The sequence below is a fragment of the Lissotriton vulgaris genome, chromosome 4_1 (assembly GCF_964263255.1).
Source record: "Lissotriton vulgaris chromosome 4_1, aLisVul1.2, whole genome shotgun sequence".
Classification (NCBI taxonomy): domain Eukaryota; kingdom Metazoa; phylum Chordata; class Amphibia; order Caudata; family Salamandridae; genus Lissotriton; species Lissotriton vulgaris.
In genome coordinates this window covers 132,950,053-132,977,488 of record NC_141691.1, presented here as the reverse complement: position 1 = coordinate 132,977,488, position 27,436 = coordinate 132,950,053, and the positions used below count along the sequence as shown (strand labels likewise).

Genomic DNA, 27,436 nt, shown 5'->3' with positions numbered 1-27,436 from the left:
CAAGCGAGGAGGCAGCCCTGCACGGAGTGGTCTGTTACCCCATTCATGGTCTGACCCTGATGGGTGGCAGTATAACTGAAAAGGTACACTCTTGGCAGGGAGTGCAGACGGCAGCCTCGGAGGACGCACCAGTGAGCCTCAGCAGCCCGCCCGGACACAGCCCTTTACGCACAGAGCGCCCTCGGTGCCTGGTACCCATCCATGACTGCTCGCCGCATCGTGCTGGGATGTGAGCCGGCTGCCTGCATCCTTGAATCCTGGCACAGGCACATTAGCATCTGAAATGAGGTGGCTTCTCAACCCCTGAGGGACAGCGTCGTCAACCGAAAGAGGTGAGGGCTGAACTTTTGGAATTATCTGGCATAGCGGGCAGTCTGGGCGTTGCGGTGGATTAGAAGCCTGGACACCGGAGGAGTCGCGGGCGCCATCTTGGTAAAGGTGGTGCGGCGCTGCGGCTCTGCGGCTCCGGGAAGCCCTGGAACGCGTCACGAACCGGGAGTAGTAGCCACGTCCCAGGGGACATGGGACGGACTACTAGTTACTAAGGTACGCGCCCGCGACTGCTCGGTGAGCAATCATTGCCCGTCCGCCATATTGGTTAAGGCGGGCGAAATCCCACAGCCTCCGTGCCAACCGCCATTTTATGCTCTTAGCCTCCGACCCACCTCAAGACGGTCCTAAACACTCCCCATTGATCAGGAGTCACCCCATATAACCAGCGAGGTGAGCGCATTGCATCACGTGGAGAAGCGGCGCCTACCTTTGATTCCCTGACTTTTATGTGATGAGAGGGATGTCGTGATCTCAAGGCGCCTCACCCCAAAATGGCGTTGCGACGAAGAAGCACAGCCCTACTTGTTCCGATCTTGCCCTCTGCGCTCCAGTGCAGCAATCCTCCACGCTCTAAGCCCATCCTCATTTAGACTCTCTTATGCGGCCTGATAAAACGTTGCCTGCAGCCTGCCTGAGCGAAAACGACCAACCCATGCCGCCTGACCTCAAGATGGCGTAATTTGGGACACTAATACAAACCATCGTGCTCGGACATGCTTGGGGACTGTAACCCAGGCGCCACAGTCCAAATCAGCGCCAATGCCCAGTTCCAGCATTGCTTAGTTAACCTGGGCACTGAATAAAGCGAATAGCCTATGAGTGGTGGCCACGGCCGGGGCCCTAACACTGTATTAAATAGCTGCAATCCACTGGGCTAGTGGCAGAGGAAAGCGTGTGGCTGCTTTGCGTAGTCTTTGGCTCAAGCAACCCTGTATAACTGGGTTCATCTCTCCAACCTTGTCGCACATCGCGAACCGTCAGGATGGCCATGAAGGAGGCCGCATGACCATCAGGAGGATGCTGGTGCCTCTTCTACAGCTGTGCAGCAAGTAGTGCCAGCTGCACCGTTTAGGCCTTTTACAACTGCGCAGCAATTAGTGCCAGTTGCACCGTTTAGGCCTTTTTCAACTGCGCAGCAAGTAGTGCCAGCTGCTCCGTTTAGGCTTTTTTACAGCTGCGCAGCAAGTAAGTGCCAGCTGCTCCACTTAAGCCTTTAACTGCTGTGCAGCAGGTAGTGCCAGCTCCTTCACTTAAGACAATTTTATCAGTGTAATCAGTTTTGTGTGATTGCGTTATGACACACGCTGCTTTGCCAGCAGCCTGGACATTATGGACTATGCATTCAGGACATCTGTGCCCCCCTGGTGAGTTGGCCTAGGAGTCTCCGAGACATTTAGGACGACAGGCCATACTTTGATGGAGGGCCCAACAAACACCCACCCCACTTCCCGGATGACACATTAGTTCTGACTTCTTCACCCAACATCTGGATTATGTGCCTCCTTCTTGCCCTCTTACCTATCATCACCACAGCCTTCCTAGTAATACCTCTCTGCAGCCTTTGACACTGTCAACCACAACACTCTCCTCAACACTCTGCAACAGAGAATGGGCATGGAGGGTAATGTGCTTAAATGGTTAGCTTCCTTCCTCTCAGATAGATCCCAAATGATCAAAATAGCGAACAGCCTTTCATCTCCTCTGGCGGTAGGTCAAGGTGTTCCTCAAGGCTCTATACTTGCACCTACTTTGTTCAACCTCTACCTAGAACCCCTGGGAAATCTCCTAAGTAAATCTGGGATCCACTATCATCTCTACGCAGATGACACTCAAATCTACCTCAAGGTTGCCTCCACCCACGATCTCGCTATCCTTAGCTCAACTCCCGACTCCATTCAAAACTGGATGTCAACTCATCAACTGATTCCGAATCCCTCCAAAACTGAATTCCTCCTCCTCTCCTCCTCACTTTCTCCTCCCCCGGTTCAATCATGGATGGATCAGACTAATCTACTTAACAATAAGCATATCATTGTTGAAAGCGCAAATTCCCTTGGTGTCTTGCTCGACAGCAATCTCAATCTAATGCCTCACATCAATTCCATTGCAAAGTCTGCACGATACCAATTGCGACTTCTTTGGGGAATTTGTTGCTTTTTCCCTGAGCATGACCTTAAAACACTGGTGCAATTGCTGTTCCTCTCTTCATACTGGACTACTGCAATTCTCTTCTTACTGGCCCCCCCAAATCCCACCTGTCCCCCCTGAAATCGGTCTTACACTCAGCAGCCCGTTTCATCTATGGGGCTAAAAGAAGCGACCACATCACACCGCTGCTATCCTCCCTTCGTTGGCTTCCCATCGAGGCTAGAGCTATCTACAAGACTGCCTGTATCACCCACAAAGCCTTGCACTCCTCCTCTCCTCGCTACCTGTCGAATAAACTGAAACTCTCCGGAGGCTCTAGACCATCTCGAAATGCGGAAAATCTTCTGCTTGAACCCCCCACTTTCAAGAAGGAAAGATCGATGGCCCAATCCTTTTCAGGCAACGCAGTGAGAATCTGGAACTCACTCCCGCCTCAGCTCCGGACTACCTCCTCCTCTCAGGCCTTCAAACTGGACCTTAAAGTTCTCCTCCTCCAAAGACACCTCCAAGTCTAACTCACACCCTTGCCTTTGTCTGAAGGAAGACCTCCCATTATTGGAAAGTCTATTGGCCAGGGTTATGGTACCTCCTCCCCAGTGTGTTCTGATAGTTTAAATGTTTAGTAATATCCCAATACCTGTGTATGGTACCCTTTTGGAACTTGCACACGCCACTTTTCTCTTGTAACACACTGTTTGCTACCTCGCACATTTTGTTTGTTTTAGATACTTGCACAAGTGCCACCATTGCCTACGTAACGTTTGTTCTTGTGCTGGAGTGTCTGCCTTTTATTGCAGTATTATACTTTTACTTGTATTTTGTACGTTTTTGTAACCTGCACCCATATCACTTTTTTCTCCTGTAATGCACCGATTGCTACCTCGTGTATTTTGGTTGCTCACTAGTGTCACTTTTGATCCATGTAACTTATTGATTGCTTTTGTATTCTGTATTTTGTTCCTCGTGTATCACTATTGGTCCTTTTGTGAAGCGCTCTGACACCTTCGGGTAAAGTCCGCGCTATATAGAATTGCATAAATAAATAAATAAATAAACCTTCCTGCGGTCCCTTCAGCCTGCCCTCTCTGCTCTGCATGAACCTTCCTGCGGTCCCTTCAGCCTGCTCCCTCTCTGCTCTGCATGAACCTTCCTGCGGTCCCTTCAGCCTGCTCCCTCTGCTCTGCATGAACCTCCTCCAGTGGGCGAGGCTCCGGCACCTGGAGCTGGTTACTTCCCCAGACGTCACAGCCTCCTCCCCCGGCAACCGGTCTGAGGGCGCCCGGCAGCGCTCACCGCGGCAGAGCAGGCTCAGGTGAGCTGCGCGGGGTCTGCAGAGCGCACGGCTGCCGCGGGCTTCTAGGCGCTGTGGGGTCAGCGCGCCTCTGGACGTGGAGTGTGGAGGGGCCGCGCCCGCACAGGTGAGTCTGTGGGCGGGAGCCAGGCTCTGTGGCAGGGGAGAGGGTGCGGGGGCAGAAAGGGGGCCCCTCCCCGACCTGGGAGCATGGGGGGTGCTGGATTCGAGCCGCCTGGTCCTAGACTGGAGGATGTGGCGGGATCCCCCCCCCAATCCTGTGTCACCGAGGGCTCCCAGCCTCCGCCATGTCACCTGCTGCGCCCCGCCTCACTTTCACCCGCCCTCCTCCCCTCCCACCCCCTCCTTTTCTGACTCCCTGCCCTTCGCTCACTCTCGCCGTGCCTGGCACAAGTAACTAACTGCCTCTGTGCTATGCCCCCGCACCAAACCCCACTTCACAGATTTCACATGTCAGTTTGCCCTCAAAGCTCTCGAAACTGCCATTCACATATGAATCCCTGCCCCCCCCCCCCCCCCCCGAAACAAGTCACCGCCTTTCACATGTAACAGTGACTCCCTGCCTTCCACTGCGCTCCAAACCTCTCGACACTGCCTCTCATGTGTGCCCCCCCTTCCTCTCCACATACAAACCCCTGAAACTGCTGTCAGTACCTGGCAAGTATGACCCCCTTCCCTCCGCCTGATCCTCCGTTCATTGCCTTCCTTTGTTATTCTCTTCACTCACCCATGTGATTCCCTTCCCTGCCCCCACTCGCCTTAAACCTATCACCACACCTGGCATATGTGACTCCTTTTCCTCTACTTACCTCAAACCTCTCTCCATACCTGGCATATGACTCCCTTCACTCACACAAAATCTCCCAACATGTCTGTTATGTGTATTTTATGATGAACGTTCTGTATGCGAACAAAAACCCGGAATGCGTGAGAGTTCCTGATGTGTGTGTGTGTGTGTATATATATATATATATATATATATATATGTGTGTATATATATATATACACATGACATTTTACTTTACTTAAAACAGTATAGAATGTAAGTCGACGCAGTATGAGTCAACTCTATAGTATCCGTGTTTAAAATATGTTAAAGTTCACACTTTACTACAATTGTGGAAACTCTTAACAAAGGTGACTAAACAAGCCCTTAAATTAGACACCGTTTAAAAAAGAAATCCTGTTCACGGAGTTCATATGGCCGAAAATATCCTTCAGCAAACGATAACAGACCAACAGGTGCCGGCGGCAAGAAATAAGTTCATTAAAGTTGAGTGTAACTCCCACATTGGGTGCAAACTTTTTTTTTTTTTTACTATGAGTAGAGTGTAAATTCAGATTTCTCTTCAGGTCTCGGTTTTCGAAACCTATTGTTAACAATATACAGAGTATTTTGGTCTGCTCTTTTCAAACATTAGCTTTCTTCAACCAGCCTCCTTCAGTCATTGGTTTGAGATTGTGTCAATCACGTCTTGGCTCAGCCAGTGAACAGTGATGTAACTTAAAATGAATGTGGCTATGATTTTGTACTGTTTATAAAATAATTGAATGAATGATTATGTATAAAATAAAGAAGGAAAAAGCATTTCATTAAAAAAATTGGAGCTTCTAATATTTTCTTCGGGGGATTGTTTTCTCTGATCTTGAATGACTTTAATTTGAGAATTATTAATCTTATTACATTTCCTATGACTAGTTAATATATGGGTATGTGCTGAGCCTATCTGAACCTAGTGTTTTTGGTCATCCAAAATGTTGATGGAACTAGGGAGGTCAGGTTCCCAGCTCTTGCACTACCACCATCGCCCACACCTTACAGAATTATATATGTAGCAGTGCAGGTCTTGGGTGCCTTGATCTTTCAATTTGTGTGTTTTTTTTCGTCTTGGCTCAGCCAGTGAATAGTGGTGTAACTTAAAATGTATGTGAAGAGGAGGGAGCCCCCTGCCCCAGTCTCCCATATTTCACAGAGATTCATTGTCCTTGTGCACAATAGGGACCCTCTGAAGGGTTTGGGGGCCGCTGAAGAGTTTGGGGGGGGGGGCTGCACCGCAAAGGCCTGCGTTAGGTCCCTGCCAGTGAAGTATTTGTTTCTCACCTAATGCTATTGGCTGTTTCAGTGTATGTCTCCTCTCCGCTTCTTGCATAGATCTGCCTGAGGGACTACTTTACAGCGATAACCCTTTCGGCCGTTCCTGCAGGCTCTACCCTGTCTGTCTCCTGACTCCCTCTAATGTGCTAACTTTGCTTGCATTAACACATTAAACCCAGACCTGTTGGTTTTTCAGTGTTGTTTGGTTTTTGCTGTGCTCCTCCTCTCCCCCCCCCCCCCCCACCCCCCCAGCTTATACAATTACAGATGCAAGCAACTGTGGTACCCTTGCATCTACATAGTCACAAATGATTTAAAAATGCCTTGTGACGGCCAAGCTTACGATAAGACACCATGCCACTGGCGCCATCTTTAGCGTATTCACTTTTCCTCCAGGAATGTCGCCACTCTCCCGGTGTGGATTCAGTCCCACATATGTGGTCTTGTCAGTTGAACCATGTCCTGAATTTGCCCGAGTCTTGCAGTTTGCTCAAGTGTGTGAACTGGTAGGTTTTAGGGCTTGTTGGGGCTGAGGTTTTTTGGCCTTGGGTTCGATGCAGGTGTGTCTTACCTGTCAGGTCTTTGTGAGGTTTGCAGGTTCAAAGAAGCGTCTTGGGAGCATATCTAGTGATCGTGTTTCAAAAGTACATGGTTCTCTTCAGGCATTCAGCGGTGAGGCAGAGGATTTTAATTTGATTTTAGCCATCATGGGGGAATGAGTGTCATTGTTGAGGGTATGTTTGAAAAAAATTAAGAAGTTTGTACGGCGGTCGTGCCAGCTCCTACCTCACTCCTAAAGCCTGGAATGTGCTTTTATGGATATGGCCGTATCCGAATAAAGTTTTTTTTAAGTAAATAAAGCCTGGAATAACCTGTCCATGTGCATCAGAGCCGTCTCCTCAGTTCTTGAATTCCACAAGAAACTGAAGCCCTGGCTTTTCACTTAGCCCCGCACCAGGACGCCCTCCCACGTGTTGTGCGCTATACAAATACACATAACATAACATATCATATAAACTGTTTCTGTTCTGGCCCCCCTCTTCACTCTCTCTAATAAACCTGTTTCCACTTGTTAGAGTCGTTTGGCGAGGGGCGTCATTGAGTATTCTCCCGCTGAACTCTGCCATTTTTTGTCAAAAGAAGTAACAAAGAATTATAATGAATTTTCGTTGTCTTCTCCCATTGTTTTTGTTGGTTTAACGTTTTCCTGTGAATGTTGCCGTCTTGGCCCTGGGGCATCTACAGCTCATTTCCTTGGCTAGCTGTCAGCGTAGTTATGTAATTTGGGCTCTTTGGAGCCAGCTTGGCTATTATTTAGATTTTCTAAAGTGAAAGGTTTTCATTTAATCCATAGATAGGAGTAGAGGGTAGTTACATAACACATTGGCTGCAGTAGAAGGCATTCGTTGGCATGAGTAGAGGGTATTCACATCATTAATATGCCAGGGTGTTTATGTAACGCACTGGCCGCCGTAGAAGGTATTCACGTAATACAATGACGGGAGTATAGGGCAAACACGTTGGCTGGAGTGAAAGGTATTTATGTAATACATTTATTGGCCTTCACTAATTCATTCTTGTGTACAGGATAGTCACGTAACCCATTGGCTGGAGTAGAGGGTGTCTTATGTAATCCATAGGATAACATAAAGGGTATTCATGTAATCCATGGGTTGCAATAGAAGGTATTCATGTGATACATTAGTTAGAGTATAGGGTAGTCACGTAATCCATCTGGACATTAATCAGTCTGCCCTTGACTGTGATATCGTGTTCCGGGCAGTCATGGACGGCTGTCCTGAGCAGTGAACGGCTTCATTGGATCCTGCTTATTTGTCTATTGCTCCACCGACAACCAACATGGCTGAGCTTTCGGCAGCTGAGATGTCCGTCACGCTGTGGAAGAGGCAGGAGCAAAGTTTTATACTTGTCCATTGATATCTTTTGGACTTTTAGCCACTAAATGCAGTGTGCAACAGAGAAGATGTATTCCTCAAAAATGATAGATCTGGTGTGTAGAGTATTATACTGAATGTATGTTTGTACTTTACAATATAGCGGATGTCTTCAACACGCCCCTTTTGTTGCAATAGCGGACAACATTCTATCCATGTTCATGCGGTTACTTGTGATGTCAGTCTTGTGGTGGAAGATATTTGAAGTTTCTGCCTACCTGCCTTTGGGTAGAGCATCTGCTCATTTGTGTTTCTGAAAAGAAAGGCTATTGCAAGGGTACTTTGGGGGAATCACCCACCGCTCATTGGGAAGTGGAGAGGGCACATCTTTCCGCAGTACGTAAAACATGCTTCTAGGATGCCAGACTTTGGTGTGGATATTGAGTAGGGGCATCAAATAAATGTCTGTCTAAAGTTTTTACCAAATCAGTGATTCCTTCTGATGGATGCTGAGGTTTTCCTCCACTCCATAAAACCTGAAAGGAGTCCTTAATTATAGGTGGGAGGTTGACCGTGTACATTCATATGGCTTACATCACCTAGTGCTTTAAATGGTCAGATCCTGAGTCCCTGCATTTCTTTAATTTTAGAGGAAGAGTACCTGCACTTCTCACTTGGGGTTCAATACTTTTTTCATGAGAGAGTATCAGCACTTCTCAGCAGCATATAGGTACTCTGGGGCAATGAGTACCTACACTTCTTTAATGCTATTTCAACCACTGAATGTTGCAGTGTTTTTCATTGTATCGTGGCCACTGTTTTCGGGAGCCCTTTGACACTGTTTGGAATTTAAAAGTCTGGTGACTGGGCCGAAAGGGAGATTGCTCCTATGGGAGATTAGATAACCCTCAGGGTTTTGTACCAGTGGCGGTTTCTCGCTTAGGGCACAGGGGTTGCACCACTCTGAAATTCCTAGATGTTTTTCACAAACAAATATTAAATAGATCGATTTGTGATTGTTTAGAGAGCTATCATATCTCTAAACAAGTCAATGTATTTAAGTATGGGCTGTCTGTCCCAGGTTGCCTGCCCTGCCTAGCTTTGAAGCAGGAGACGGAAGCCAGGCAGTAAATCAAGTTTCTGCAATGTGACGCACAACGTGGAGCTTACCTTTCGAAAGCCCTTCTTTTGTACTCTCTGGTGGTTTCTTGACTGTAGGCCAGTGATGCTGTCAGCTGCACAGTTTCGGGCATCAGTCTGCATCCCTGCGTGAGGCCAGATATCCGTCATTCACAGGCATAGATCTCATCCTCTCCGATTCATCACACGGTAGGACTGGATGCAAGCGGTGCGATTTGGAGCCTTGTCCTCAGTAATGGTAAATGTTACAATGCTAATGTTGCTACCTAGATTGTGCTGAGACCCCTGGTTACGCTAACCTCTCCCACTGTGACAGCCCAGGCCCTGGCTGCAGGCCACTGCTTTAGAAGTGGAGCTGCTGTATTTGTGGCAGGGTATGCTCAGACGTGAGTCCCTTGCTCACTTTGCTACTAGATTCAAGCAAGCCGGGCTGAAGACGGCTGGAATGCCAGAAAACGGTCCTCTGAAGCTTGTTTCTGGTCCAGGGAAGACATGGCTTGGCAGTTCGGGCTGGACTGTTCCCATGAGGCACAGGGTCAGACTGATTTGCATATAGCCATGTCTGAACTGGGGTGGCAGAGTGGGTTAAAGAACGGTGATGGATTAAACCCAGATCTGTTGACTGGGTGTGAGTGTTTGATTGGCTCAGATGCTCCGTCCATTACCACCCCCTTTTGTACCGCTATGTTTGCCATAATTTGGCAGGGTATGCTCCGATATGAGTCCCTTGCTCACTTTGCCACTGGATTCAAGCAAGCCGGGCTGAAGACGGCTGGAATGCCAGAAACCCGTCCTCGAAGCTGGTTTCCGGTCCAGGGAAGACATGGCTTGGCAGTTCGGGCTGGACTGTTCCCATGAGGCACAGGGTCAGACTGATTTACATATGGCCATGTCTGAACTGGGGTGGCAGAGTGGGCTAAAGAACAGTGAGTGTTTGATTGATTCAGATGCTCCGTCCATCACCACCCCCTTTTTATTTGTTTCCCAGCACAATTGATCCAAAAGATGAGCAGGGTATTTGTTCCATTGCGAAGTTGATTCAACTGTCCTGAGCTAAACCCAAAGGGAGACATAAGTGCCTATAATAAAGAAAGTTACATGCTCTATGACATTAAAACTGGCTCTATCTTCATGCCTTTAACATCAAAACATGGATTGATTTACAAATAATATTTGTTTCAACCGTTAAGGTAATGCATGTCAGCTAATTCGTTTTTATTTCATGTGTTTTACTTAATCTTGCAGTTCCCAAGAGCGTTGGCTATTTCCATCATGTTGTGTTTCTGTATTTTTTTTGTGCACCTTATTACTCTTTGTAAAGTGCTTACTTTGAGTCCTGCCAGGTGTTCAAGGGGTTTTGATTGAGAGCTCTTGAGCTAAGGCTGAAGGCAAAGCAAAGTGCCTGGTGATGGGCTGGCCTCTGCAGAGCACTCAGAACAATGGTCAAGTATTCCATTTTGCAATTGAACTTCTGTGGAAATGTGTGTGAAGGGGGTACACAGATGGCAAAATATTTACAAGGCAAAAGTAAGAGCAAATATAGAGCTTATATGCCAGTGCAAGGTATGTTGGGGCGGTCAAGTGAGGAAGATGCGAGGAAGTGCATTTGTGGGAGAGTGAAAAGAGAGTGCTGAAGAGGTAAGAGAACAGGTTGTTGATATGTAGATGGACGAGATGTGTAGAGAAAAAAGGTCATAAAAATCGAACATAAAACGCACATAACTGAAGGTCAAAACTCCTTCACAGGCATCAATACTTTTTAATTCATTGGCTCACAATTTCAGAACTGAAACATTTATAACGTTGTTTATTTATAACAAATCATTGTAGTTATTCATTTATCTTAAATAGCTAATAGCCATTGACGAAGCCAATAGTACTGGCAGGTTTTAGGTGTATGTCAGTTGTTGTGTTATATATCTGAATGAAGTTATATCTCAGAAGAAAAACCAAAATAGCGGCCGGGGGGCACACTATGGGAATCACAGAATTGTATTTTACATGTAAACTTTTAGAGAGCCCCCACTTTTTTCATCTGCACATATTTCTATATGACTGGTTGCAGCCAGAAGCTGTGGGTGCTTCTCGAAGCCTGTCTAGAGCATCTTCTTCCAAAGTTGATGCCCGATGCAGTGCAAGAGACCGTGCCAGCCCACACTTTAAAGGAACTGAAGTTGTTGTTCTGAAATGTGCAACTTGTTCAGTTACTGTTGAATATATTAATGCAGTAAGATGTGGAGTAGTTTTTAATGTGTTTAATGTTTTAAGACTAGAAGTTCCTACTGCTTTACAATCCCTGCTTTCTCACTAAATTAATTTACTTTAAAATAACGCCATTTGCTATTTTTTTTTAAATATTTTTGTCTCGGCGGAGGACGCCCTTCCCCCAGAATCCACGTTTGCCCATTAAGCTTGCTCTCTACAGAAGTCATACCAACCTTTACGCCTCGCCACTTTTAAATGTCTCCAGCCGCTACTGGTTCGTACCCTTAGTTTACAATTCATCTGATCCAGGGAATATGTGTCCCTGATACTCTATTTTGTATTTCCTGCTCCTTTCCATGTGTTCCCTGTCCTCATGACTGCTAACTTCTAGTTGTGGGTTATCATCCATGCTGTCTCTGTATGGGGTGATCTTGTGACTTTACACCAATCCATACACTGGATGGTAGTGACTAGGTCTATGGTACTGTCTCTAAAGCGGTGCTTGGTGTGAATGTCACACCTCCTTTATTACTTATTTTTGTGATTAAATATAGCACAGAATTGGCCCTTGGGCATCGGAGTGCTTTAAAGTAAGGCCAGAACGGATCAATAGCATTGTAATTACCAATTTAAAACAGGATCAGAGCAAAATTATCACATTGTGGATAATTACAATAGGATCTAAATTATCGCATTGTGAGTGACAGCAACAACATTTGATAGATTGGAGCTTAAATAGAAGAGCATGTGAGGACCGGTGGAATTGACTCACCCAGTTGTCAATCAAAGATAGTTGCTTTGAGGTCTTTTTAAAGGTGGCACGGCATATGGTCAGATGGAGGAAGGGGTTTCCAAATGTTTGTGGCACCTCTGGAAAATGATTGACTTGTGCATTATTCCCGAGTGAAAGTGGGAGTATCAAGGAGAAGGGACTGAGAGTTTCTCAGTTAGCGCCACATATCTTTTAAATTTCTCTGATAGGTACACAGGAGAAGATGAGTGTATTGCTTTGTGAGTAATACATGAGGTTTTGAATTGGCCACTTGCCTTCATAGGAAGATACCGGACAGTTAGCATGATAGGGGTTTTGTGGTTAAATTTCTTGTGACTGGTCGCAAAGCCTGCTGCAGCATGTAGGATTGCTCTGAATTTTGGGATGCCTGATAGGAGGAAGATCCCATAGTCCAGCTTAGAGAAATCCAGCACCTGGGGGACTGTTTATAGTTCCTTTTGAGAGCAAGTTGCTTGATTTCCCCATAGCAGCATTAGCTGAAACTGGACACTCTTGGGCATGGATGTGATGTGTCTCTGGAGGTTGAGATGGCTGTCAACAGTGAAACCGAGTGACGTGGCGTTCTAAAAAAAATGGAGGGACGACCCTCTTGTGCAGGGAAGATCGCAAGCCAGTCTTAAACTGGAGGAGTGGATTTCTCCGGAGCTATTAGAAGAAATTCATTTTTTTGCTGGATTTAGTTTGAGGCGGTGATTTCACATTCAGTATTGGAGCCTTACAGGGACGTGACCTTCAAGTAGATTTGGGTATTGTTGGCGAACAGGTGGGAGAGGATTTTGGAGTTCCTAAGGTTCATCCAGAAAGATTTGAGGTAGAATTTGAAAAGTGTAGGAGAGAAGATGGAGACTTGAGGAACCCCTTATTGTAGTCTGAATGACTTCACGGCCGAGTTCACAAGGGTCCCTATTTGGGAGCAGTTCCATAAGTAGGAGGAACCCATTCAGGACCGTGCCTTCGCCACCCATTCACTACTTCAGTGTTTATTGGAGCCTGGTGATTGACTGTGTCAAATGCAGCAGAGGGGTGAAGGGGGACAAGTAGGCATGAGTTTCCTGTATCTAGTCATCCACGATCTGAAGAATTGCGGTTGGTTTCTGTGCTGTGGCCCTGATGGAAGCCAGATTGAAGAGTTTCACTGAGGTTGTTTGCTTGGATAAGGGCTGCCAGTTGGGAAGCTAAGCAGCTTTCAATCCCCTTAAAGGGTCGAGTTGGTTGTTCAAGTTATTGGGATCCAAAGTTTTACTCTGAAGAGGAGATATTTGCCCTACTTTTAGATGGTCTGTTCCAGTGAAGAGTTGACCAGGGTAGTCCATACAGGGAGGTAGGCGGGGGTTTGCTAATGGAGCAGGGAATAGCGTTGTACAAATGGTTTGAGGGTTTCGCTATGGATATGGTTAGCAGGTCAATTATGCAGATTGGGGTGGAAGAGGACCATGGTTGCGGTGCCTTGCAGGGTAAATTCGCTTGGCCTACATTGGCATGGGTTCCCCTCTTAAATTTGCATTCAGAGGTCCTACCGGTGACCCCAAAAGATTCTCCCAGTAATTTTGTCACTCTCCTCCAACTGTCCCAGTTGGCATGTAAATGTGCTGCTGTTATATGTGGGCTTTATCCCACCTCAAGGCGGCATTGAGCAGGCTGGTACCCTATCTGGATACATGGATATTGACATCAAGACATTATCCAAACCTGGGTAGATATTTTATTTATTTATGTTTAGCACAGCTTCCGACATGACCCAATCTTGTCTCTAGGTTTTTTTGCAGCTTCGTTCCAGGGACCGTTGGTCGCTTTATTTTGGGGATGTACTTGTCTAAATCATGTTTGATCTATTGCACCTTTCTCTGATCTGGTGCCAGGTTTGTTGCTTGTCCAAGTGTTAGTGTGTACTCAGAACTCTGCCCAGGAAGGTTGCAGGCAATGACAGCCTGTTCCTATTCTCTGCCCTTAATGTATTTAGCATCGCAATTGTGGTGATCCGGAGAACTCCCTCATGCAAACATAAGCATGTGGCGCAAGGTGTTATCCGGGTTCTAGGAACTGGTCTTCATCAGGACATTGGAGGTTAGGCCTTGACATTCTTCTTCCAGGGTGGTGTTGCGTGGGATTCCACCTAGCTTTAGCTGAGCCTGGAGGGCCAGGGCAGCTGCGGCCTGCCCTGCTGCCTAGGCGGGTGAGGGCTGTGCCCGCCTGTGCTCTAGAAACATCCGGAATGTATTATCTAGAGATCATGGAGATTGAATGCATGGCTCTGTTCTCTGCCACTTACACTGTAGAAGCCAGGAGCAACCGGCTAGGAGTCTTTAAGGCTAAGCGAGGACGTGCCTGGTGCAGTAAAAGCAGAACCTACGCAAGAAAGGAGTTATTTGTTATAGCGTGCTTATTTATTAGCGCTGTATTGCCATTAGGATGGCCTCGTGGCGCTGTGGGTGCTCCGCAACTTCGGGTATTGGTCTTGTGGGTTTGGCTATGACAGGGTTTCTGTTTTCTGACTCGATGCTTTCATGGGTGGTGTGGTGCTTTTGCATATGTTTGGTTGGTTTGTGTGGTAATTGCCTGTGTTGTTTTAATGTATATGTGTCTGGGGGTATTTACTAATTCGGGCATGTGCTACTTGAGAGATTTGCACATGTATTACACCACCTGACGTGTGTCTCTAAGGTATTTGAGAGTATGGCGTCTCGTTAATGGTTATTGCATCCATTTAAACCAGATTAGCTGCAGCTTTTCAACCAGTGGTGTTTTGTTGTACTTTGATACTGCCTTTGGTTAACCATTTTAATCCCCTCCTCCCCCAACAGCCCCCATCGGCTCACTTGCAGGAGTGCCGTGTGAAAGGAGGAGAGGTGGGCTAATGGCCAGAGCTGCAGACTATGACAGCATGGAGTCCCAGCGTCGGGTCTGTATCATGTGATCCTGGGTAAATCACTTCATCTCTCGGTGCCGAAAAAATGAATCTGAACTTGTTTGATTGGAGCTCGCGTGAAGCGCTCCAACGCTGTCGGGTCCGTTTATGTATTTACAACTTTATTATCAGAGCACAAGAGACAAACCCCTAAAAAAAGAAAAGTGGGGGGACTAACCAAGTTAGTAAGTAAGCAAGACACATCACAAACAGCCCACCAGCGCGAATAGTGAGTGCCCGATTCCCTCAGAATCCCTTACGAATGCGCTTTAAAGTGTTCAATACACGTCTGGGCGGAGCCTGGCCTTGAGTCTGTGAAGTTAAGTCAGTAGGTGAAAGGATCAGTCTCAGTCAGTGAAAGGATCTCTCTGGACACAAGCACGGAGCAAATGACGAGCGAGCAGCAGCAGCAGGCTGTGCAAACACGGCGCGTGACGTCTGTTTACCGAAGAGTGAGATGAATATTGGGCTCTGCTTTTCACTGTTTGCTTCCGTCCCCGTGAGGCCACCCCCTGCCTGTCGTTTCAGGGTCTGGCTCGCTTGTTTCCACGGGCCTGTGGTGCCATATCCTCTTCACGCGGCCCCTTATCCTGCCCGACCCGGAAAGAGTGCAGAGGAAGGAAGGTGGAGCGCAAACGGCGCGAGAGGAAGCCTTTCCCGGGGTTACCCTGGGCGTCTGCTGTGTTGTAGACATGCGGTGAACAGATGACACCAGACAGGTGTTTACATAGGGCTTTATACCCCTGATGAGGCACTAAGCTCATTATGGAGACTTCTAGTTACTCTGTCAGAGTGCTTTGGATGGAAGTGTCTGGGTGGCGACCTGTATGCAGGGCCACTGGAATTCGGCAGCCGCATAGTTTTCCACATAATTATCGATTTGCAACATAATCCATCACCTGCTGCATAATCTGGAGATTTTAATCCACATTTTTTTTCTAGATCAAATGGATCCAAAGTCACCATAATCGCAGCGATACGTGTTGCAGTACCGAGCAAGACGCTATGCAGAAGTTTACTGCTCATGTTTCCTTGCTTATTACTTACTGTATTTGGATGTTAAACTAGCATACATGCCATTAATTTAGAAGAGTAAAGTGAGAGATTTGAAAATAATCGGTAGAATGTATTTCTCCCATTGACTTCTATTGGCATGTGTGGGACTTGCACGTGGGGCTGCTGTACCATCCTATATGAGAAATGCAAATACGTTTGTCCTCGCCTGTCAGGAAGGAGGACGGAGAAAGCGCTGAGGCAGGTAGAAAGAGCGTGACAAATGTTATGCACTCCCCTGCAGGAGAAGGTTACTGGCAGTTCATACTCCAGGTCACACAAAACCAGCCCGTCAGCTGCAGCCTGCTGAGGAATCCGGTTATTCCATGCAAGAATTCAGAGGCGGGAGACGAACATTGAAATTGGTAATCTCCCGCCTGAATCGGGAGTGATGAACTGGTACTAATGAGGTGAAATATGTGCCCAGACATTGTTAACGTGAAAAAAATGTCAACATTCTGAAATATTATCATAAAATGCACCGCATAATGCTACACAATTTGCATTTTCCTTGCTGCATAATTTAGTCAACGCTGCTGCATAATTTGGTCCTCCCCTGCTGCATAATTCAGTGGCCCTGCCTATACGGACTGTGTTTTGATGTTGTGCATGAGGCCCAGACTCGTTCTTTTGCTGTCCCTACGCATGAGCGTGAAGCTAAAGGTGGGAAAACGCACAAGGGTTCGAGAGAAGCGAGTGTATGAGTGGCTAGGCAGGTGTGCACGCAGTGTGGTTTGTGTGGGATTTGTTCCGGTGCCAAAGAAGGATGGCAGAGACTGCTCAGTTCAGCTGCAGCATATATCCAGCAGAATTTACAGCGGGATGTAAGGGCAGAGAGTGAGCAATAGACGCGGCCACGCACGCGGTGCCCGGGCGCCATCTTTGGAGTGGTCTGTATCGCACAGTTTAAAGCCTATTGAATGTGGCCTGGGGAGTCCCAAAGGCTACTCTATGGGGGGTGGATATGCTCGGAGGAATTTATTCTTAAGCAAAAGGGATCAACCCATAGTGTTATGTTATGGGATAGGTATTTATAAAGTGCAGTTGAGACCGCTTTGTCGCCTTCGTATACTTTACAGGAGCGAGGAACGTGGAAAAGAAATGGGATTAGATGATCAGAGTGAACATGAGAGAGCACCCCAGTACATATTTGAGGCTGAATAAGAAGGAAAAAGAGTGAACAATGATTAATCACTTTAAATAAATACACTTGGGGACAGGGATTCAATGTAGATGGCTGAGAACAGTAAAAAGGTGTTCACCTCACTTGCAACCAGTAAGGAGCCTGCAGCTGAGTTTGTATTGCAAGTAGCTGAGAGGTGAAGAAGATGCCAAGCGGAGAAGGCTGAGAGAACGCGAGCATGGCACGATGAATCAAGTAAAAGAGAAACTACAATGGTTCCGTTGAGGTGAGAGAAATTACTTAAGGTCCGAGCCAGCTCCGGGCCTAGGGCTACCCCCTCTGTCCAGGCTGCCATCCATGACAATACACCTACGGTATCTTATACCTCTGACCAGCTAAGAGGGATGAACCCTGGATTAGGTAGGTCATGTAAGATGCTATCGCTGCCTAAAGATCTTACTCCCATAGTGCCATCATGTACGGGCTGTCATTATACCCTCCCACTGCCTGTACCCGCAGGTAATCACACCTTACATTCACCTCCAATTATTAAGGCTCAATGTCGAACTGGCCACTACTTCAGAGCTGCACTCATCAACTCTCGTTCCCTCCCCAAACATAGTCTATCTATCAGGGATTGTATTATCAATCAGGAATTGGATATTCTGTTCATCACCGAATCCTGGGGTGATGACGCCTCTGGCCCGGACTTCGTCTTGGCTACTCCCGAAGGCTATTGTGTCGTTAGACAAGACAGAACTTCTGGGCGAGGTGGTGGCTTAGCTATCATCCACAAAGATGCTTATCGGATAAAATTTGAGCATATTCCATCCCCAAACTGCGAAGCTATCGCGTTTGTTATCAATCTCACGCAGAAACAGGCTTTTAGAGGGACATTGATCTATAGACCACCGGGCCCCCGAACAAAATTCTTAGCTGCGCTCGCAGAAATTACTGAAGCTGTAATAGGATCCTTGGATTATACCATCCTTGGAGATTTTAACTTTCCGCTGGAAGATATGGAAATTAACGACACAGCCCAACTTATTACAGACATGCAAGCAATAGGAATGCAACAGTTGGTGAGGGGTCCCACGCATGAAGCGGGGCATACTCTGGATGGTCTGTTTACAAACAATCCAGGCATTGACCTGATAGCAGTACTACCAGTGGTATGGTCTGATCACCAAGCCATCATCTTTAGAATTCGAGCAGTACAATCCAACCCCCCCCAGACCAAAGCCCGGTCATCATTGGGAACACGAGCCTGGAAAAATGCCGATATCCCTCATCTCTCAAATCTCCTCAGGACTTCGGTCCCGGACAGTTCTTATGATCCTGAAATTCTGTCCACTAACTTTCAGGAATGGTTACTAAAGGCAGCTAATCAAGTGGCACCTGAGAAATCTTATCGCCCAAATAGAGTTACACCATCGGCCCAGTGGTTCACAGAGGAGCTGCGCCTCCAGCGTCAGTATTGCAGAAGTCTAGAAAGACGCTGGAGAAAGCACTATAATCCCTCGGATAAGCAAACGTATAAAGATGCTCTGGCGATCTATAAGAAAGCTATCATTACTCAAAAGAATACTTTCTTTACTGGTCAAATTGAACAGGCTCAGAACTCAGCAAGGATGTTATTCCAGGTGGTGAACTCTCTCTCTACTCCTCCTACTGGCTCTGCAACTGAGCATTCTCAGGAATTCTGTAACTCGTTGGCCAACTTCTTCACCACCAAGGTTATGGACATCTATTCCATTTTCCCACAGCCACCGGCGGAAGTTAGGACTGACCCATCCTCCCATTTGGCTGTGATCCATCCTTCTTTTTCTGGGTTCAAGCCAGTGACAGAAGATCAGGTCAGTAGACTAGCTGTCAAGGTCAAATCAGGCTCTCCGCTTGATCCATGCCCTCCTGATATAATGAATCAACTCCACAATACCATCTCTCAGCTGCTCACCACCACTTGTAATGCCATCTTTAAAACAGGCGTCTACCCGGAGATCTGGAAGAAGGCCATCGTTAAACCTTTGCTTAAAAAGCCTTCCTTAGACCCCACTGTCACAGCCAACTACAGACCCATTGCTTGCCTTCCCTTTCCCGCTAAAATCGTAGAGGCCATCATGACCCAGCAGCTCTCAGAGTTCATTGAACAACACGAACTCCTGGATGAGACGCAGTTCGGCTTCCGGAAGGGACACGGAACCGAAACAGCGCTGATAAAGGCCTCCGATGAAATTAGAAACATCTTGGATTCGGGAGGAGCAGCAGTGCTCATTCTGTTGGATCTATCGGCGGCCTTTGACACGGTCGACCATGCCATCTTGGTCGACCGTGTCATAGCTCTGGGGATTAACAATCTGGCCAAAGATCTTATAGCTTCTTTTTTAGCTAACCGCAAACAGGCAGTTAAACTGGGCAAATATTATTCACCGACTTCTAAACTGCCATGCGGGGTCCCCCAAGGATCGTCGTTAAGCCCTGCGCTTTTTAACATTTATGTTGCAGACCTGGCAAGGGTCATAAAATCTCATGGGATGCGCCTAACTACCTACGCTGATGACACCCAACTTGTGCTGGCGGTGCATAAGAACGGTCCAGTGGTGGCAGCTAATTTTCAGGAGGGGATACTGGAGGTACAAGCTTGGATGCACAGTAATTGCCTAAAACTTAATGCGGATAAAACGGAGGTCATGACCTTCGGTAACATCTCTCCAGAATGGTCCCCGATTTGGTGGCCTACTCAGATGGGTCCTCCTCCGGTCCCAGTGGCAAAGGTCAGGAATCTTGGAGTGATCTTTGACAAACATCTGTCCTTTAAACATCATGTAAATAAGGTTGTTTCAGTTGCCTTTTTTACGTTGAAAAAGATAAAAAAGCTGTTACCGTACTTACCAACATCAGCCGGAAAAACACTAATTACCACCTTGGTGTTTTCCAAGCTTGATTACGGAAATGCCCTCTTTCTCAACACTCATAAATATATTCTGAACAAGCTCCAATCTGTTCAAAATATGGCAGCCAGAATCCTTCTCAACATTCCAAGGCGCCAGCCCATCTCGCCAGCTATACGCCATCTTCATTGGCTAAGAGTGGAGAGCAGGATCAAGTTTAAGGCCTTATGTATTGCCTATAAGGCCATTCATCATACTGGCCCGAAGTTTTTAAGAGAGGCATTTCAGCTATACACCCCTACAAGGAACCTAAGATCAGCAGCTAGTTGCCTACTATCTGTTCCCCGAACAAGAACCGCCACCTGGGGAGACAGACGATTCTTGGTAGCAACTCCTAGACTGTGGAACTCTCTCCCCTCACATATCAAAACTGCTCCTACTCTCATTTGTTTTCGTAAGGTATTGAAGACTTGGCTCTTCAACCAATAAGTTCATGCGCTGACCACTGTATCCTAAAGTATCATACTGCGCCTAGACACCCTTGGGTAGTAGCTGCGCATTAAAAATTCCATAAAATAAAATAAAAATAAAAAAAATGAATCAAAGAATGGTTGCCTAATACATAGCATAAATATGGCAATTATTCCAATTGAAGAATAGCATGTAGAATACACCTCATATCTAAATTATACAAAGCATGCACAGGGATCACCCCAGTCAGAGACGACGAGATTCGCAGCGACTGGGAGGGCAACCTGGGCCACTCTATTACAGATGACCAATGGGCTACATGTTATGGTTTTTATTTTATTTATTGAAGTTTTGTATAACGCTGGCTGGACATGAAGGTATCAGAACGCTTCGCAACAAATACAAATATGCAACAAAGAAAAATGAGGACACAACAAGAACAAGGAGAACAAGCAGGAAAATAAAGTCAGTACAACAAGAGCTTGTGCGTAATACGGGACTGAGATCAGGAGCGAATCATCCGGCTCTGGGTTCAAAGAGATAGTTGTCTTTCACAGTCAGGCGTGGGGTTCTCGTTACGAACCGGAACGCTCAAGGAAGAGGGCTTTGAGTAGCGTCTTGAATTGCGGGAAGGAGGCGGTCATTCTGATATGGGGGGGATGGAGTTCCAGATCCTGGGGGCATTACCCGCAAAGGATTTATTCGCGGTTTTGTGTTTCTGTGATTTCAGAGGGATGAGTAGGAGTGTGTTGGAGCTTCTGAGGTTTCTGGATTGACCGGCCCTTTTGAGTTTGGTGGCCAGGTATCCTGGTTTGCCTGTATGCAGGGCTTTGTGTGAGGCAAGCTGTGCAGAAGCTGGCTGGTTGGTCTATCGGGAGCCACTTCAGTTCCTTGAGTGCCGGAGAGATGTGCTCATATTTCTTTGTTCCTGTGACCATTCTTGCTGCTGCGTTGAGGGTGGAGGTGAGAGGTCCCAGGTGCGATTTGGCTGTTCCAGTCATGACTGCGATGCCATAGTCCATTCTGGAGAGCACCAGTGCCTGAGTGGCCTGTTTCAAGTCTTAAGGGGGAGGAAGGGTTTGATTTTGTGGAGAAGTTTCAAGTTCAGGAACGCACTTTTGGCGGTTTTTGAGATGTGTTTTTTGATGTCCAGTTTGGGATCGAGAGTGATCCCTAGGGATTTTGCGGAGTCCGTTGGCGCTGGAGAGACATTGAGGGCATTTAAGGCTTTGAGCCATTCCACTATTTGGGGGTTTTCATCTTTATTCGAAATGAGGAGTACTTCCATTTTCTCTTCATTAAGTTTGAGGTGGTTGGCTGAGAGCCAGTGTTGGACCTCCATGAGTGTACCGTTTAGTCTGCGATCGATGTGGTTTCCAAATAGAGTTGTGATACAAAAATTGAAGTAACAAGAGTTATGGTGACATTTTGGTGCTGTGATAGTGGTGCAGTGCATATATACAAGGTGAAATTGAAGAGATTAGGAGATGGTCAGAAAAACAATATCTCTGGTGGCTAGCAAATTTGCTTAATAATTTGGACCAAGAGATTTGGTGAGGCTGAACCGTGTATTATTGTCTGTTTCGACTGTGACAAAGCTTTATTAAATTGTCATGGCGGGTCTTCAGGACAAAAAGGAGGGATGGCAGCCTGAAAGTAAGGAGGGAAATAATTAAAAAGTGTTCACAACTAGATAAGTCGTGGTGTGGAATCACCAATTACTAACCCAGCATAGGGGTGGGCTTCCTAGGCGTCCCACTCAGTGAAGGCTGCCAATGGATCTGTGCAAAAATCTAGATCAAACGATATGTGACATGACCGATTGTATGACTTTTTGTGGCCGCTCTATGTAACAGAATGCATGACAAATTGCATAACAAAATGCTTGCAGAGGGTGTGAAAAGAACATGACCAATTATAACTCACTGCACATGATCAATGTCTGTTATGTTGTAAGTATCCCATGGAGTGCCATGCTGCCTCTCTGCAAAGTGCCTTGTCCAGAGCAGAACACACTATATACATGGCATCCAATACTATCACTGCCATAACCATACACCAATAATACCATAACCAACTTTCAACGCTAGCAGCATTACTGCCACCATCACCAAGGCGACCATCCGGACCACAAACACCACACTAATACCACCAGCAAAACCACACCACCAGCAACACTCCTACCACCAACACCCAGCATTGGCAAAGCCAATAAGCCTGGCTTTAATGTGCTGTCGCTTTGAGACCTAGTTTCTATGTACCTCTGTTGGCATGTGCTGCCATATTTGATACCTTTTTGGCTTTACCAATGCTTGTCTGTATCTGCGGGGATTGGGTGCTTGTGGCATTCTGCTCACGGTACCCATACCCGTTCAGGCTAGAGCTTTCGCCTGCCTGCCGGCTGCCTGCATTCGCTCCAGGGCTTCCGCCTATGACGCAGGTCACCGGATTCAAGGAATGTAGATCCCGCCAAATCCCATTAGGCTCTCAGAATGGTATTTCTGATTTAGCAGAAATACGTTTTTTTGGGGTTTTTTGCTGTGCTTTCAGCTTTGTGATTTGATTATCTTCTTCGGATAGGCAAGTTATTATTTTTTGTGCCAGAGCTAAGAACGGTTGATATATTCGAATTATTTATTCTGGTGTTCTGTATTGAGCCAGCATACCGACTAATGGACCATGTGTAAGGTGTGGTTGGCTCGCTCTAGGTTTTTTGTAGAAAAGTGATAGTTGATCCTTTTTAAGGTCTGGCTACATACAGCTTTTCACAACTGTAAGATCTTACGTCATCAATTGCTCTAAAGATGTACAAGAAGTAGTAGTAAAAGAGGGTTTGGACTTTAAGTCCGACCCTGGCTAGCATGTATTTTTCTTGGTCTGTCAATGCTGTGTGTCCTTTTGATGTATTTATTTTGCAGACACAGTTGTATTTTTGTTTTTTTTGTTTGTTTTGCAGTTTTGATGTTTTAGCCTGTCATAAGGACACAGTTCTATTCACTAATCACCTTTGGACTAACATTAATTTTACTTGATGTTGGATTTACTGCTTTTTTGTTTAAAAAACAAACAACTATTTGGTTTGCCAATGCTTGTTGCTCCAGCATTCACTTAATTTGATGGTTGGATGACACGTTTGTTAGTATACATTATCTTGGTTAGGGTGGCTTGGATTTTAATGCTCCACAGATGACAAGATTGAAACCATTTAATGAAAATATTGGGTGTATAATTACACTTTTTTCTGCTCAGTTGGTAGTCGTTAATTCATTGTAGGTTGACATCCAGTTTCAATGTATGATGTCACAGTTATGAGTGCAGATGAAGTATAGGCTATTCATATACCTTAATTAAAGGAAGCAAAGCAAGTGACGGATGGAATGCCTGAATTAATCTCTGCCAAAGATAATTACTTGGAGCCTATCCCAGTCCATAGTACTTCTGCCCAACATGCCAGCTGAGACAAGAACCAACCACACACAGGTCTGCCTTGGTCCTGGTGCAATGAGAACAGGCCAGGTACCCTATGAACAGGAACACAACAACCCCAAACTGTTTTGTTTTTATTGGACCTCTTCAGGGTGTAATTCTAGTCCTATGGCACAGAGGGGAAGGTACCCACATCTGGGCATTTCCTTTTCATTGGAGAAAGTACAAAGTGATTGGTGGAATCATTGAATCAATTTATGATTGGACATGGTCTGCCACTTGTACATAGGATCTGTGCACATGTTTATTACATTAACAGTATGCGTACTGTGCGTAATTTGCAAAATAACACAATGACCGATATTGATAGATGTATTCTTTTCATTTAGTTTTGGGTTTTCCTCTTATCTGTAGTACCGTTGAATATTAAGCTCTATAAATCATATGCACGTCAATTTTGGAGGCGCCACCACTTGTCGCAACACTCATAACCCTATAACTGTATGTTGTTCATGGTCTGCCACTTCTAGCTGGACAATTCCTATCGGAGCAGGATCCAAAGATCATTTGCATATGGCCAGTTCCTGTCTGACTTGGCATTGTCAGCAAAAATACAATGGACTGAGTTGCAAGCCCGAGTAGTTATCAGTGGCTGTGGCAACCCACCCATCATTGTGTTTCATTCCTCTGCACCCATTCATTGAGGGGTATATATATATTTTTTCTTTTGCAAGGCACGTTTGCCTTTGCCTCAAGTTCTTTTAAACCTCTCTTCAGTAAATGTCTCTTACCGACAACTAGAGATGCTCTAGATGTGTTTTACTTTGGAGGCGTATGTGAAGTGTGTGGTAAAGTTAATTTTCCCAAAGTTTTGTGCTTGCCTTTTATGCTTTGATGAAACTTGAACTCTCCGCGGGTGACCGATGGGACCTCAACCCCAGCGCGGCAGTGTTTAAAAGCACCATTAAGAAATGTGTCAGAATGAGCTCCCTCATTATTGATAAAAACCACCTTGCCAAAAGCGGACACGCTTGGGCCATCATGAATTCGTACGGGCGTCTAGCCCCTGCAACCTACCTGTCAGGTATGTATTCCCTGCATCTAAAACTTAGTTTTATGGCCATTAGACTCTGTGACTGGCAATTTTTAAAAGATATGCCAGGCTGGCGTCGTACGACCGATGTATTATGGTGCAGAGGGTGCGGCAGGACGGCTGAAACAATGGAGCATGTGGTCTGTCTCTGCCCAGCATTCATGTCACTGCGCAGACGCAAATTGAAAGCGGAGTGGAACAGGTTGGGAATTCGGTCATGCAGACAGGCAATTATTGCGGCCCTAAGCCCAGAAAACACAACTTTAAATATTGGCCTCACAACCTACATACGCCTTGCATATCGTCTCTTGTCGACATCAACCTAAATCAAATTGCATTATTTTAAACTGTTAGTCTTTTTATCTTTGTATTCTTTTAATCTTTGTATTCTTTTATAATTCGCTGCTATTGAATTGTTGCTGCTATTTTTATTTGTACTCACTTTTAGAATTTGTAATTAGTGTTAACGGTTGGTTGGTCTACAAGTCCACCATTGCTAATTACCAGTACCACAACTTCCTTACCTGTCAGTTTAACGCTATGTGATTGCTTACAATAGGCAGTTGTACATCGTCTCCGACCTGTACTTACCCATCGCTGCTCATGTGATGCTAGTTTTTAGTTTTTTTTCACTGTGTATCGCTGTAGATGTTCTTTTACGGATGTTATTTTATATCCAATAAAGACTGTTTATACCAACTTGAACAATGTAGGTTATTGGTCATTAATGTCTAGATTAGTTCCCCCTGAAACATGGCGCCCCACTCCTGCTGACTGTGCTTCTATATCTTGATCTTGTTTGAGCTGGCTAAATCTTTCTGTATAGTTTTTTTTTTTTTTTGGCTAACAACTTCCTTCCTTCAGTTATCCGCGTATATATTCTAACAAAGAGATCTCCTTTAAGGCAGTGTGTACATTATAATTGCAGACCGTCAATCTGGTGGAATTAAGACTTAAATCTTTTGTGTCTTGATTATTATCATATTCTTAAATTGAGTTTGCTTTTTGTCTACAATTGTTTTTTATCAAATTAAACCACGGTTTGATTGTGAATAAATTTATTGAGTAATCCATTTTACTTAAATTAATGTTGTATTTTTCTCCATATGAACACGTTTTTTTAAAAATAAAAATTTGACTGAGTTGAAAATTCAGTCCTTGCTATGCCCTTATGAAAGCTGTATATTTCCTATATATGTACTACACCATATCATTTCCTATATATGTCCTACACAATATCATTCGAACAAAAAAAATATCAACCTATAGCAGTCCTTTTATTTGCAATCTTGCCTACTGAGAGGAAGAGAGATTTTGCCAGCCTGGGCCCCCCCCCCCCTTCGAAGGCTCTGTGGCCCATTGACAGCGCCCATGTCTTTGGGAGTGAGACTGCTGCCGCTCTGGTTTGCGCAGTCTCATGTAATGATTGTCCGTCCAGCCCATTGCGTTTTGCTTCTGTCTTCTTTTAATCTATCTTCTGCTCGATTCCACTTCTATATTGATTTTCCCTATTTAATTGTCCTCTCTCACCAACTCCAACTCCCTACCCCTTCACTACTTCTGTAGAATATCTTCATAAAGCCCTCGACATCGAACACTAAATGTCCTCGACTTGAGGAATTTCTCTCTCCGCTTGCCCCTAATTCATCCACCCCCATGGCACCTCTTCGCCTTGTATGTGTACAGGCCTCTATGGCCCTATTTGACTGTAGGGCACAGCCAATTGGAAGAGTGTGATCACGCCTCCTGTTATGTAGCACGGACTGATAGATGGTCGAGCAGGATGTGGCAGATTGCTGGACACTTATAAGGGATATTCCACTTTAAATTACTTTTTTTTAAGACTTAAATGGTGAAATGGTCCCAATCCTCAATGTAAAAAGACCTCCAATCCCACTTTTTAGTCATTGTCTTGCATCCAAAGACACTCCCTAGAGCTGCCTTTATCCACTCTGACTCCTACGAATGAATGATGTGAGCTTCAAAAGCATGTAGCAACCTCGAAGCAGCATCCCAGACCTGAGAGGAGAGTGTGACAGGAAGAACTCGGAGACCCTTGGTGAGCAAGATGATCTGACAAGGTATGTTGACATAAATAGTCACTGGATTTAGTGACTGCATAAGAGTGCGATATCCCCACACATTCTCATATAGTGAATCGGAGGATTACATGCCAAATAAGATTGTCTTGGTTCTGAGATTCCAACTGGGGGATGAAATTGAGGCCAACATTGTGCAGAACACAATGGCCGATAGAGGCTTTTAAAGCGCTCACATTTCTGCACCAGATGCCAGAGGAGCTTAGATAGATGCTCCATGATTTGTTTTCTCTTAAGGTTCCCCAAAATTAGCCGTAGTTCTGATTAAGCTGCAGCCCCTGAAGGGTGTATTTGGGATACCTTTGTTAGGTTGCATTGCTGTAATCTAAACGTGAAGAGATTACACCTTGAGTGATACATTTCTTTGCCTTTGCTAAGAAAACAGGAAAATTAGATCTTAGAAATTTGGGATTGAAATGATGGTGCCTGATGATAAGAATTCAGATGTTTCCAA

General features: G+C 45.7%; 1 protein-coding gene across 1 annotated transcript in view; it reads left to right on the top strand.

Annotated features, from left to right (window-relative positions):
* The first annotated feature begins 3,718 nt into the window (after positions 1-3,718).
* Positions 3,719-27,436, top strand: part of LOC147718470 (ligand of Numb protein X 2-like) — a 177,704-nt gene continuing 153,986 nt past the window's right edge. Inside the window, exon 1 of the mRNA XM_086918393.1 lies at positions 3,719-3,899. The gene's annotated coding sequence lies outside the window, so the exon portion shown is untranslated. The remainder of the gene's footprint in view (positions 3,900-27,436) is intronic.